Source organism: Armigeres subalbatus, chromosome 1 (assembly GCF_024139115.2).
Source record: "Armigeres subalbatus isolate Guangzhou_Male chromosome 1, GZ_Asu_2, whole genome shotgun sequence".
NCBI classification, from domain to species: Eukaryota; Metazoa; Arthropoda; class Insecta; order Diptera; family Culicidae; genus Armigeres; species Armigeres subalbatus.
Window position 1 is genome coordinate 306,418,990 of NC_085139.1, and position 14,773 is coordinate 306,433,762.

Genomic DNA, 14,773 nt, shown 5'->3' on the forward strand with positions numbered 1-14,773 from the left:
GGCTCTTGTGACAGGCCATCGTGTTTGACAGGTTCCCCGTCCGTCACCTCAACTCGTGCGCCCCGCACTTGCGGCGTGAAAGGGTAATTTATACATAAATTAATTATTTTCTTGTCACGGTACACTGGAGGAGCGCGAAGCGATTGCTTACGTTCGAAGCACCCCTCGTTGCCCGGCGCGCGGTCAGCGCGTTGTAAAGCAGTGGCGTTCGCCGTATCGAGATGTCGTGCGAGGAGGGGGCAAAATTTATTATGCATTCACGGGATCGCCTTTGGGCATGATCTTCGATCCAATCTGGTCGACCCCCGACGGCCATCGGATGATGAGCACCACATGGGAGGCCGCATTGAAATTTTCTGAAGATGCATTCGTCTTCAAGATGAAAACTATAAAACTACAATACAGCATATGGTAGACAAAAATGGGATTGTTTGATCTTTTTGAAATTCGTTCATTTAGATTTCCATATCTCATAACTTTCCGGGCACTGAAGTGAGCAGCTTCATTATAAAAAATCATCGACGAAATAATCGTTATTTGAATATTTCATTCTACTCGGGATGATCCCGGCATTCAATATTATGTTCAATCCTTGCTCATGCAGTGGCCTCCGACGTTCCACCACTGCCTGCTGAGTTATTGCCTGATGTACCACACCACGTATGGTACTCTCGCAGCCTACTATATGCATAATACCCATGCATGGGGTTGCGGTTTATCAACAAGATCGTTGTCAAACCACTCGCGTGACCATAAAACAAACGACTGCACGGGCGGAACACACAAACACACACGTTTATGGCGTTAAAGCTGTCGTTTTATGCATATTTGTGCACCATCCTTCCCTTCGTGAGGCCTATTACGCTGCCAGGGACCGTCACGATGCGATGGTTCGATGGCGGTTGGGGCCCTCCAAACCAACCATCGACTCTCGTTGGACGGTTTGTTATAAACTAATCTGATTTTATGTATATATTTAATATTATTATGCTTATGAACATTGGGCCATATCACTGCCGGATGCCCGCATGCGGAACGGGGAGCCGGAGAATGTTTAAAACGGAACGGTTTTGTGCTCGGTTGGATATCATCGGATGCAAATCAAATCGTGTGTACGTACGTACGTCGCACTCGTACATGTCGGTTGTTGTAGGTTTGCTTCCTTGCCCCTTGCCAGCCGAAGCTGGCTGTCGCTCTTTCCGGGACAACAAATGGAATCCACCGATCCGAGTGCCATCGTGGATCGAAAACGGGCTGATGCGGTTGCAGCGTGGCTCCCATACGTTGAACCACCGAACATCGTCGTCGTCGTCGTCGTGGTCTGATGCGGTCCCGCGACGATAGGGTTCATCTTCTTTGAAAATCCGACACGGATTTCTTTGGAAATCCGACACGGATTTCTTTGCAAATTCGACACGGATTTCTTTGGAAATCCGACACGGATTTCTTTGGAAATCCGACACGGATTTCTTTGAAAATCCGACACAGATTTCTTTGGAAATCCGACACGGATTTCTTTGGAAATCCGACACAGATTTCTTTGGAAATCCGACACAGATTTCTTTGGAAATCCGACACGGATTTCTCTGGAAATCCGACACGGATTTCTTTGGAAATCCGACACGGATTTCTCTGGAAATCCGACACGAGCTTCTTTGGAAATCCGACACGAATTTCTTTGGAAATCCGACACAGATTTCTTTGGAAATCCGACACGGATTTCTTTGGAAATCCGACACAGATTTCTTTGAAAATCCGTTACGGATTTCTCTTTAAATCCGACACGGATTTCTCTTCAAATCCGACACGGATTTCTCTTTAAATCCGACGCGGATTTCTCTTTAAATCCGACACGGATTTCTCTGGAAATCCGACACGGATTTCTCTGGAAATCTCTGGAAATCCGACACGAGTTTCTTTGGAAATTCAACATGGATTTCTTTGGAAATCAGACACGGATTTCTTTGGAAATACGACACGGATTTCTTTTGAAATCCGACACGGATTTGTTTGGAAATCGGACACGAAATTTATTGGATATCCCTACGGATTTCTTTGGAAATCCGACACGAAATCTTTGGATATCAGGGAGTTTAAATTCCAACACATATTTTGCCTAAAATCTGACACACTTTCGTTCGAAGGCCGACAAGGATTTTGTATGAAATACGATGTGGATTTCTTGAAAACCGACTCGGATATCACTGGAAATCGGACAAGGATTTCGCTGTAAATCTTGTTCCATGGTTCCTTGTTCCTTGTTTAATGAAAATTCAACCAAAACTATCCTGATTCTAGTTGGGCAAAATTTATTTTTAGTTCGAAAATTCCAGTTCAAATAAGCTGAATTTCATATAAATCGTGAAACCTGTAGTTGAACGTGGCTGAACTCTAATGAACTTCAGCAAATTTAAGAACCACCCCATGCTGTTCGATGCAACGCACACCCACCGCACAAATTCCACCTTTTGCACCATCGCTCGGCTCGCATCGCATCGAATCGCATCAGCCGCCCCAACCAACCTGGGGTCGAACAGCAGTCGAGGAAATAACCGATTGCTATTATTATTTGTAAATTGGTTTCGTTCAATCCATAAATATTAATTTCATTGAATAATAATGGTTTCGTTATTCGATTTATGAATACCCCGCGCTTGGGTTGAGCGATCCGAGCGCATCCGCGGTCTGACTGTGGCGTCGTCGGTGGACCCCTCGGCCAGTGTGGCGTTCGAAACTGATGAAACATGATGGCGTGCGATGCAGTGGGGGGAAGGACTGGGATCGGGATTTCCAATCGGATATGGAACGGATTTACGGATGTGTGTTTGCATCCGACGACGATTGGTGCCGTGCAGCACTTTGTTCTTTCGATCGAACGGCTCACGCTTCACGGGGTTCCCCTTAAATGGGAGTGCATTTTTGCATATTTCAGGCTCCCGAGGCGACCGAAACACGACGAACTGCTGCTGCCGCGCAAAAGAGCGGGGGGTTTATCAAATGGCGTTGGGGCTGCAGCAGCATGTCGTCGTCCAATGCAGCAGAACACTGCACTCGGAACAGCGCAGGCAAAATGCAACGCGGAATGCTGATATTGAATTAGAGATGGCGTACTGTGCTTATGGTTGTTAGTAGAAAGGTATTGATACTTATCAGATGTTTTTACACACGACTCAAATTTAAAAATAGGATTTACGACGTGCTGATATATAAGTTGAAAATGTTTTCTGGAAGCTGGAACAACTTTTCTTCACTTCCTCCATCTTTTTTAGTGGGGCGGGAGTTGGACATCCCCCCCAAGAAACAAAATTTTTAGAACAATTTTTTATCGAACCCTCAAATAAAAATTTTTTTTCAGAAGACAATCCCCCCCCCCTCCATCCATTTTCCGCTACTGGCCGCCTACTTCCGGTAATGGCCGCCAGCTTGCCTGCGGGTTAGTATCTGATTTGACATTTCTGGAGGTCAACTGCACCCACCATTCGAGCATTTTGATCAATGTGGTATATAAGAAGGCTTGAATTCACTGAATCAGCACCTTCTTATATGCAACATTGGTCAGAATGCTCGGAGCGGTGGGTGCAGTTGACCTCCAGACACGTCAAATCAGAGACTGAACCGCAAGCAAGCCGGCGGCCATTACCGCTCGCGGAAAACTGGATACATAAAGTCTAAATTTGTTTTAATCAAAATCATTGATCGCAGGACTTTGAAATTTTGTAGATCGTAAACCATTTTCCATAGGCTTGATTTTGCAAACCACAAACCATTTTCCAACGCGACGGTCTTCGAGACGTGCTTTGTGATTTTGCAAACCACAAACCATTTTCCGATGGTCTTTGAGACGCGTCTTGTGATCTTGCAAACCATAAATCAATTTCCGACGGTCTTTGAGACACGTCTTGTGATATTGCAAACCATAAACCATTTTTCCACGGTTCTCTAGACGCGCCATACGCTTTTCAAACTAAAATATCATGCTTCACAACCACATGAATTCAACTCACCTCGTGAAATCAGCGACAGGATCCAAAAAATAGACTGACAGGATCGCCAAAATGTGTGGCCCCAAAAGGCCGGAACGAAATTCTGTGACAGCGACTCTCCGTTGATGCGTTTGCACGCCTCGGACATCTGACTGGAAGAGCCAGTGTCATGTAGGGTGACCATATGGTATCCTAAAGGAGGACATGTCCTCCTTTTTCATTAAAAACCAGATGTCCTCCTTTTGCGCTAAAATGTCCTCCTTTTTGGAAATTTTGGAAAAAAATTGCATGAATAACTATTGCTGAAAAAAATCTAGTTTAACAAACAATAATGCAACAGAAGTCAATTCTGTAACAAAACATTGCACACGTTTGCGTTTCTGTTTTAAATTCTGAAATATTTTCCTTTAAGTTCTGGAATAAAATAATGTAATAATGATGCAAAGGGTTCGACTGATGTTGGTGTATCGTCGGGAAAAATCTAAAACATTCGTTTTGATTATCCAAGGCTGCAACGCCGTTAGGAAGAGCTCCAATAAAATAATGTAAATATAGAGAAAAAAATGCGTGAGTTACAGTAATACAGGGGTACATAATATCAGAAGCATCGGAATTGTAAGAAATGGATTAGGAAAAAAATGCAAATGCTTCTCAAAAATTTCTACGAGTAAACACCTATCGAATTGCCTTTTGAACGCATTGTATGCTTCTTGGATATGTGAGGCAAAGATCAGCCACCTTGGCCTGTCTAGAATGGAATAGAAATACCTAAAACTAATCTAAACAGTTTAGAATTTGTTCAATTGAGAACTTTGTGGTCATACAGTTAACGGTATCATTCTAATTCACATGCCTCAAATTGTATTCTCAATGGCATGCAAGAAAAAAAATCGCCAAGTAGCTTGTATTTGCTCCTTATAGAACCTAAGGGCATCTTTAGTAGAGTTATAAATTGTATGGGAGTTAGGAAATGAAATTGAAACTGTAAAAATGCCATCTTCAACAGACGTTATAGTTTTAAAAATTCGAACAGTTTCGTCGGGAAATTTATAACTGGAATACTGCTCAGTTGCATTTTTGCACGAATTTGCAACAGAATTTACTCGAGTTTTATTTTGTTCAAAACAATAGAAGACGACGTCATCAGCTATAAAAATACTATTCCATCAACATCATAACAGCTTGACATTTGAATTGGCCTCGGAAGATTATTTTTTCGTTTTCCAGTATAAAACATGTGCAGCTTATAACTGCAACTGAAGATGCATTTGTTGTTTTATATCTTTGACAGTTATAGAATGTAAAACTCGGGAAATAAATATAACTATAACTGTAACATTACTAAAGATGCCCTAATGTTCGGTCAGTTGCCTATTTTTGCAATAAACTATTCAGAATAGTAAACAATGATTCTTGTTAGAATTCTGTGGAATATCGCTGAAAATGTCAGCATAATAATATTCAACATTTGTTCTACTGATTCTAAAATTAGTTGAAGCTAAAATCTTTCCATTAAAAAGATGTTGCTGGTAGTTTATAATTAGAAAGCGCTTTATGTAGACTATAATGATAGTCGAAAACGTTCCATCTGGACTTTAATTAAGTAATCTATTATGTTAATAAAATAGAAGATGTGTTGTATTTGCCCTGATTTACAAAAACTTCTTCCAATAGTCTTTAGAGTGCAAAAATCTTACAAATATAATATTCCTAATCATATAAAAAACTTGAAATCGATGGATGTTTTTAATGTCCTCCTTTTTCACCCAAATGTCCTCCTTTTTCGCTCAATTCGGGTAAATTGTCCTCCTTTGAAAAAATTTCATATGGTCACCCTAGTGTCATGGCTTGCTGCTCGCCGATTGATACGCTGAGGTGTGAATCTATAAACACACGCTGAAGGCATCACACTCAAACCCCACAACAATCTATATAGGGATTTTTGAAAATTTAAGCATTATATAACCAACAGGAGATGCTTTGTTCCGAAGGTGGAGGATTTAACAAATTTCACTTGAGCAGAAGCTTAAAATGTTACTTCCGGCAGCTGGATGGACTTCTTTATGAAGCTGAAGACGGCTGAAGATAATTCAGCTTTGAAATCTCAAATAGCTTCTTCTGCAGACGAAGATACATGGCGACGTTTAAGGTTGTGGCTTCCAGTCTTTCAGTATCAAAAACGGAATTTTATGTTTTCACCATTTTATGTTTTCATGACACAAATATTGTGCATTTTTAGGAACTATGCTCCATACTATTGTCACATTAGTCCTCAGAATGGGACTTATTTGATCTCCTCGTCAATCTCCAATCCGCCAATCCACTAGCTCCGTGATCTTCACCTTCTAGCAAACGATGCATTCGTGGAAACTTTTTGCAAACAGATTCACAATCAGCAACTTCTAGCATTGTCTTTGTCCTTGGTACCTTAACATCCATTTCGCGTTTCTCCAATGTTGCTCCGACAAATTGCACTGGAACTGGTTGAAAAAGGATACTGCCGCACTCGGTTGCGATATTACAACTAGCGACGTGAGGCAGTTTACGATATGGGCTATCCAGGTGTTGGGCTTCCAGTTTGGACTCCATGGGAGTGCTCGATGGGTTGCACGGTTCCATGCCGAATCACTTTAGGACTGCGTTGCTGTAGCATGGCTGATGCAGCTTCACATTGCGTTCCTCCCGGTTCTGATTCTTCTGCTTCCTAGGCATTCGCTTGACCATCTCTACGCTGCGTAGATCCTTAGAAATGATCATCACGTTGTCCACGTATAGCAGAAGATAGACTGTATCGTTGGGAACCCACATTTGACTATGAACTCGTGCTTGACGCTGCCCTACAACAATTTTGGAGGTTTAATACAAAAAGTGTAACGAGGGGGAGAGGGACGTTGAAAATTGCCACTTTTTTCGTGACGTACTTTAAAGATCTCCCCTTGGCTTTCGAGCGGCCGATACTCTAAATGGCTGGTCTTGCTGCGGGCTTTGAAATTTCCTGAAAAACTCCCGAAGATTCGTATCCGAGATATCTACATGCGACTTGTGGTCATACCATAACTCATACGGCGTTCTGTTGGACTTCACTGCCGATGTCGGACTTCTGTTGATGAGGTAGGCGATTTATCCGTAGGCCATTTTATCCAGAATTGTTCGATAGAGGCGCCCGCGGGCACCATTCTGCTACTGTAGCTGTAGCGTCCACCAGGGTTGATTGATTGATTGCTTAGTCGATCGACAGATTTTCGCCGGCACGTTTTCTTGGATGATCTGTTCGATGGTGCTAAAGAACGCGGCGACAGAAGCATAGTCTGAACCATAATCTTTAACCTGATTACAGTCCAGGATAGCAATACGTGCATTAGGATAAGATTGTTTGATTCACATCTCTGGAAGTGGTTATTCAAATTTCTCGAACAATTCTTTAAATTTTCTTGAAAAGTTGTGTTTTGGGAAATTTCTGGGTTCAAATATCTTGAAACTGATATTACTGCTACTAACGGATAAAACAATCTTCCTGTAAAATCAAAAAGTTTAATGAAAAGTTCACAGAAGTTAAGAACTTTCTCTCGAAGCAGGATTAAATTTTCTGAAAGCAAAAACTTCTTACTTTAGATGCTTTCTTCAGAAATACCTTCTTCAAAATCTTGAAAACCTCCTCCGAAAACTCCATCCTGAATTATTTTTTCTACCAGCGAATACAACATACTTCCTTTAAAATCTAAAATTGTTTATTGAAAACTATTGAAGCCTGGAAATGGCTTCCTTTCAAAATGTTAGATGTTGAGTGTTCAGTCTGGACGGATTGCGCTGAAATTTTGACACAAATCGTAGAACGTTCTGATTAATCGTGCAATCAATCAATAAAGAGTTTTCCCGCAACTGGAAATCTGTCTTAACTTCTACTTGTGGCGAAACAGCAAGGCTGTTCTCAGTTTTCTCAGAATACTAATAACACATTTACCATTAGAGTCTAACTAATTTATTTTAATACTAACTAAGGCAAGTCACCAATTTTTCACGACTTATTACATTTTTGATCTTAGTACTGCCTCCTTCGATTGGTTTTCAACTGTTGCCAAGGCAACGTCCTTGGTGTTGGGCAGAGGTGGACACAGTGCAACGGGTAAACACTAACGGAACCGGCCGCGGGAGAAAGAAAAACAAAACACGGGAACTTTTACGGGGCAACGAACCTTTTTCCACTAGAATTATTCTCCTCCTTCATCGTTATGCATTTTTGTCGTCACTGCTCACCATTATTCGTCATTCCAATAGCGCTGTTTTCTTCACCATCCTCTGCAACTTAGGCCAACTTCTGCTTGTAGAAACATTCCGACTTCTCTCCTACCACAACTCCTTTACCGGTTGCATCACAAATCTCTTAAAGTTGACTGTGAAACCTCTAGACGTCAGTCTGTTCACAGAAATTAGTCCACCCGTCAGCGACGGGACGTACAAAACCTCACTCAGCTTCACTTCGATCACATTGCCGTTACCATCAAAACATTGAACGGAACCTTCACCACATCCCGCAATGGCAGCAATCTTCCCGTTGGCCAAAATCACATCGGGAGCATCCACGACTTGAAAAAGTTTTTATCACTAGTCATGTGATAACTGGCACCACCCGCTCGGAAACGTCTTCTAGAAATCTCCCGTGATATCTCTGAGACAAAAAAATAAGTCTCCTAGATATTTTTGGTCGATTTCTAGAACCTGTCAGACCTCAAATCCGCCTCAAATGCAACAACCGTTTAAACCGGTGTCTACCTCAAATTTTAGACGAGTAGACCGTTTGAACCGGAAGGGATTTGACATATCGATTCTCTTAGATAACGCAGAGATATCTAATAGACAAGGGTACCACAGTTCTTCTAGATTTTTGCTAGATTTGGTAGAGACATGGGTACCTAGTGATTCTTCTTCTTTTTGTTCATGTTTGTTTTCGGTTTGTTTATTTTGGAAACTATTTAAGCATTTTGTTATAAACTTTATTATAAATATGTATTTTATTAGTTTTTTTTACATTTTTCCGAGAGCTGTTTAATTTGACTGCATGACATTGATGAGGCGCAGCCGACAGAACCCCTCAACGGTAAATAGGCGATGGCGCCGTCGTTCAAACTGGCCACTCCAAGGTACGGCTACGGGAAATTGGCCCATAAGAAGGATCCTATTCGAATGGAAGAAAGGATTATTTTGGAATTCTCAAAGAATATCGTATGGAATCCTGAAAGAATACAGATTTAACAACGGAAGCACTGTTTGCGGAATCGCTCCTCCACACATTCCAAGCGAATTTTTCCAGTTATTTTGAGGAAATTCTTCCAGCTATTTCGATAAAATTTCATCTGGACTCCAAAAAAGAATTCCCCTACACTGAAATTCGAAACTATCCAAATTCAAGACTGAAAGTACTCAAAATTGAGTGTTTTCCCAACACTCCCATTTTGGATATAATTTTATTTTGGTAGATGGGTTCTTTTTACTTAATTGTCAAGTCTTCCTTGATAACTTACTTCTGAATCAATTTGCTTATATGGAAGTATCCAAAATTACGTGTTGAGCCATAACTTGATTTTGGCTGAAAATTTACTTGTCATTAGATTCAAAGGAGTGGAATCAAATCAATTGACATTATTTTTGATTATTTAAATTTTCTAAGTTAATGCTCGATGAATCAACCGAAATTCAAGTTGCGTCAAGGTGAGTAAAAACTAATTAATTATAAAACAAATGTATTTATTAATTTATTTAATTCTAGGATGCTATCCAAACCAAAACTTAAACTAACCGACACCGGCAATCGAGCCGCGGATGTTGCTGCATCGCTTAAATTGACGAAGATGGTTTAACCCGAGGATTAACCAAATGGCCTTCTCGAACACTCATCCGGATGTGAGCGCCTCACTGGATTTGGAATGTGGCTACAGTGCCTTCCGTGTCGGTGCCTTTTCCGGATGCGAAAATAATATGACAAAAGCAAGTGCTACACCGAGACCGCACATATTTATATTGATGGTAGGTGGAACCATTAAATCTAATGTTTATAGTTACACAAATATCCTTAACCCATTCATGGTAGGGTATTATATCCTCAGATTTATGTTGCTCAATTCCTCGACACTTTTTTGTTCAATTCTCCAATTCTTTCTCCTTACAGATCCTGATAATGGCAGCGGCGAGCGAGCAGCGGAACAGGAAAACGTTTAGTATTTTTATTCATGTGATTTTCTATTTATATAATGCAATAAACGAATGCATTCGATTTTTTTATTTCATTAATGCCATTAACATATACCAGAAAATATATCACCTAAAATTCTTTACAAGAAACCAGATTTTCAGTAATTTTCACCCAAACGCAACTCTTCGAATAAAAGTAAAAATCACCTAACATGGAGTGTTTATAAAATAACTCAAAATTAAGTACTTAGCGAATAACTCAATTTTGAGTGGTTGCACTTAGCTGTCAAGTTGAGTGAAAAAGACTTAATTTTGGATTGTTTCGGATCTCCGTGTAGGATATGCAATAGAATTCCTTTAGTTATTTTGAGGGAATTCCACCAGGAGTTACGAGATAATTCCACCTAAAGTTCCGAGAGACTTACTCCAGTTATTCTGTTGCAAGTCCTCCAGCTACTTTCGATAGAACTCCACCAGGATTTTTCTTGGAAGGCTTGTTGGATTTCTGACTAATTACCTGAAGGTACTCTCTTGGAATTCATGGAATCTTCTTAGTGAAATAATCTCAGAACTCCTGGTGGAATTCTCTCGGATCTCCTGATTAAAATTCTTCCGGAACTTTCGGTGAAAAAATCTAGGAACTCCTAGTAAAATTATTTCGAAACTTCTGGTGGAACTCTATCGGAACTCTTGATAGAATATCTCGACCTGCTGGGACAATTCTTTTCGGGCGGTTCGCGGCCAATGTTGAGCATGGTAGTACAGATCCCTCCGGAACAAAACCTTGAAAGTACTGCCGCTGTGGCACTGACCACAAACCAACACGGAAGAAAAAAAAGTACCCAAAATTGAGTATTTTTAAACTTACTCTTGAGTTATTTTTTCTCTTCTCTTTCATCCACTCTTTCTTTTGTTGTCAAAAACAAAAGAGCCAAACAATCCAACGACGCCACACAGAAAGAAAAATCATTGATAGAATCAAAAAAACCATTGGTTAAAATAAAAAGTTGCGTTGGTTCTTTTTCGTAGAGAGTTGCGTATGATTAAAATAAAAGTACAACAACTTTTGCGTCAACGATGGTTCAAAAGTGACATGCCACTCTGAAATTAAAAGTTTCAACTTTTTAAACAAAACTGTAAAACTGTCAGATCCAAATGGTTACACTGTGAAAGAAAAAGTGTTTGTTTTAGATAAAACTGAAGGGTTAATCCAATCATGAACTTTTAAAAGACCGCAAGTCAAAAATGAATCAAGACATAAAATCATGTTCCTTTTGACTTATTTGCAACTTTTTAAATGAAAATTTTATTTATATTATTCAAAAAGATGGAGACATGCATTTTAGAATGAGAACTATTGACTTTTAAAACAAAAACTATGGCCGTTGTGAGCAACCAAACACCTGTTTGCCGTTTTCTCTGCGCTGAAGTCAGTACTGCGATTCTTCCTGATGCTGGAATGCGGATGCCTCTGAGCGAAAAACATGATATTTCAGCAACAGCCTGTAAGCGTAGAACTACTTTAGAATAACGTAATAAATGCACATTCATAAAATTTTCTCACCGATTTAATTCAAGGTGTGACCACAACATGGTGATGAAAGTGCGCCAGTGCTACCTTTGCACCAAACATTTTGCGGAAACGGTCATGGCGTGATTCTGAAACAAGCAAATCAATTATTGGTCTGCCGAAGGTAATTCGGTCGTGATTACAGAGTACTCACCTTTACCTCGAGGAGGCCAACAGAATGTTCACTCTTGCAGCTATCTGCTGCTGCTATCGCAACTCAAAATTTAAATTTTCTTAAATCGTGCGTGGAATCCGTGGAATCGAATGATCATAAAAACAAAACAATGACAAACTGCGATAACCTTGTTCGCTGTCATCGAGTCCATTCGACAGACTTGATATTGACAGTTCAATATTTTTTATGGTAAAAGGGGGAACTTTTAAATCTACACTCAAGAAAAACGAAAGGCACTTTTAAATTAAAGTTACCACAGTTAATGTAAACAATGTTACTTTTATTTTAACAAAAAATATACGCTTTTCAAATGGAAAGTACGAAATATTTGGTTCCACAATATTTGTTTTTTCTGTGCAGTTCAATACGAGAAGCCAATTTTGAGTTTTATTACCTGAGGTCGAACTTACATTTGGGTAAATAAATTTTCCGTTGGGTACTTTTTTAACATGGAAGTAGAGGCAAACTACTTCGACCCTACTTACTCAATTTTGGCTACCCGTACGGATGTTCGAGGTTGAGTGAATTAAACTCACTATTGGGTAGTTTATTTCTTCCGTGAAGACTCTCGTTGTTGTCCACATCCATCCATAAAACACACACCGGCACCATTGTTGTTGTTGTTCACTTGCTGGGCCTTTGCTTTTCACTTAATATGTTTTCCGGCTTACTATTGTCTTCTTCTCCTTCATTCTTCGCCAAATACTGCCGGAAGTTTCGAATATAATGCCCCGGCTTTCCACGGAAGAAGCACAACCGCTCCGACGTTGCCGCACGTTGCACTGCCACAATTTTCATTGCTATCGTTTCACTATTGTCCACCGTCGATTCACTTGGACGTTCTTTTCTCCTCTCGAATTCGTCGAGGAGCTTCGACTTCACCAGTTGCATGATGATGTCGGCATCGGCACGACTTTCCAAAGCCGTCACTAGCCCCTGTAAGAATTGTGGAGTTCATCCTGACTGTTGGCAAGCGGGAGCCACTTGCAACGTCTTATCGCACTGTTTGTTCACTGAATATCGGACGACATAAAGGGTGTACGGAATCAAATTGCATCACTTTGAACTACTCGCCAAGAATTAGTCTATCAACCGATTGTCATGAAATTTTCAGGGACTGAAAAACAATATGTAAGCCACAGACAAACAGACGTAACAGCTTGAACATTTTTCTGAAAAATCCATCTCTCAAATACTCTACCACCATCTTCCGAGCATGTTACACGAAACGATGCTTCGTATGACATCGTCACCAGAAGGCGCTGGAGTGAAATGTCAAACCCGAAGGATTACGACACTAACGACTCTAGTTGTGAATTGCGCAATCAATGGCTATGGATCGTTGAAGTCATGGTCGATGGTATTTTTTCTAGTGTTACGTCTGTTTGTCTGTGTGTAAGCTTTGACTACGTATAACTGTTTCACTGTAATTCTTAAATACATCCAAATGCTGAAGCTTTTTTCTTAAATGAACTCATAAGATTTTGTACATGTCCTTAACTAACATTTTTCATCCTGCAATCTATTCCAAAAAAAATAACTAATTTTATTGTCTCAGACGATTATTTAACTTAATTAAAGTCAACCTTCCCCAACAAACCATATTTTTGACGCCTCTAACTATTAAAAAATCATAAGCCAAAAAGTCAAAAATGGGCTGCAGTGTGAACCGGCCTGAACAATGAGATTGATGCTCTCCCAAAATCTGACAAATAAATATCGGTCCAAAATTAGATTTCAGCGCTTTTCTTAATTTTTTTTATTTTGGTTTTTTACTTTAAAAAACAGAAAGTTTTTTGGAAAGTTTACTTGTATTAGTCGGATATTTAATCGAAAATTTTGACGTTGGAGTTATAAACCAATACGAAATGATAAGAAAATTATTTTGAGCTTTTTAGTGGAATGTTTTCACCTGTCATAAGACGAGTTTAAACAATCCCATTGAATTCCACCACTTAATTGTATCCTGACAGATACGTATTTCGACCTCAACAGTAAGGCCGTCTTCAGTGTCTTGTACTTGACTCGACTCGAGTCGAGTCAAGTACAAGACACTGAAGACGGCCTTACTGTTGAGGTCGAAATACGTATCTGTCAGGATACAATTAAGTGGTGGAATTCAATGGGATTGTTTAAACTCGTCTTATGACAGGGGCAATACGAAATGTTGATGCGAAAGGCCAAGTCAACATTTTATGTTCCGTAATGATCAATTTTGGACGCTTTCGAAGCTCGTGTTCTCATTCCAGACCAGCATCTTTCGATCGGCCGCAATTCTGGTCATTTTGGGGTCAAAGGCACAAAATTGGATTACTAACATCTTTTTATAAGATGTGGAATATGGGGGTGAATGCGCAAGATTTATTTGCACACGTCCTGTTCTTTCGGCTGTATTTTCGAAACTACTGAAAATTTCGTAATGAAACTCACGCAGTATGAATAACACATGCTGAAGCCGTCTTCCACAAAATTTCGTTAAAATCAGTCCATGAGGTGAAATGTTATCGACTTTTGGAAGTGTGGCAATTTGATTCCGTACACCCTTTATTCCCCGATTGCTGTGATTGCTGATGATGTGACTCTAAGTTGTGGTTCACATTAGGCCTACTTCGATGGTTTCAAAACAATTAAATATATGATTTATGTAGCTGTTTCACTGCCACACAGCAATCCGGCAAGCTCCGGAGGATCATTGCGATTCGAAAGGTTTCTTGTGTTTCTTTTCAAACCCGCGTTCGTTAATCGATCGAACAGATCGTCCCACACCATGTACCACAATCCTTCTCTCGTTAACATAATTTCCATTCAAAATTTCCATATTTGCCAGTTGTGATTAAAAACCGCTTTTAATCTGAACAC

The 14,773-nt window shown here is 40.1% G+C and overlaps 1 protein-coding gene and 1 long non-coding RNA gene across 13 annotated transcripts in view; one reads left to right on the forward strand and one right to left on the reverse strand.

Moving 5' to 3' along the window:
• Positions 1-14,773, forward strand: part of LOC134207876 (mucin-2) — a 600,615-nt gene that overhangs the window by 568,710 nt on the left and 17,132 nt on the right. The gene's annotated exons all lie outside the window — the stretch shown is intronic.
• Positions 11,550-12,054, reverse strand: LOC134217409 (uncharacterized). Of its 2 annotated transcripts, none has more exons than XR_009981031.1 (3): positions 11,894-12,054; positions 11,734-11,828; positions 11,550-11,672 (listed from the first exon to the last, which is right to left on the reverse strand). It is a non-coding gene; the product is annotated as an uncharacterized LOC134217409 (long non-coding RNA). The 2 variants fall into 2 exon arrangements; XR_009981032.1 differs by having other exon boundaries at positions 11,566-11,686.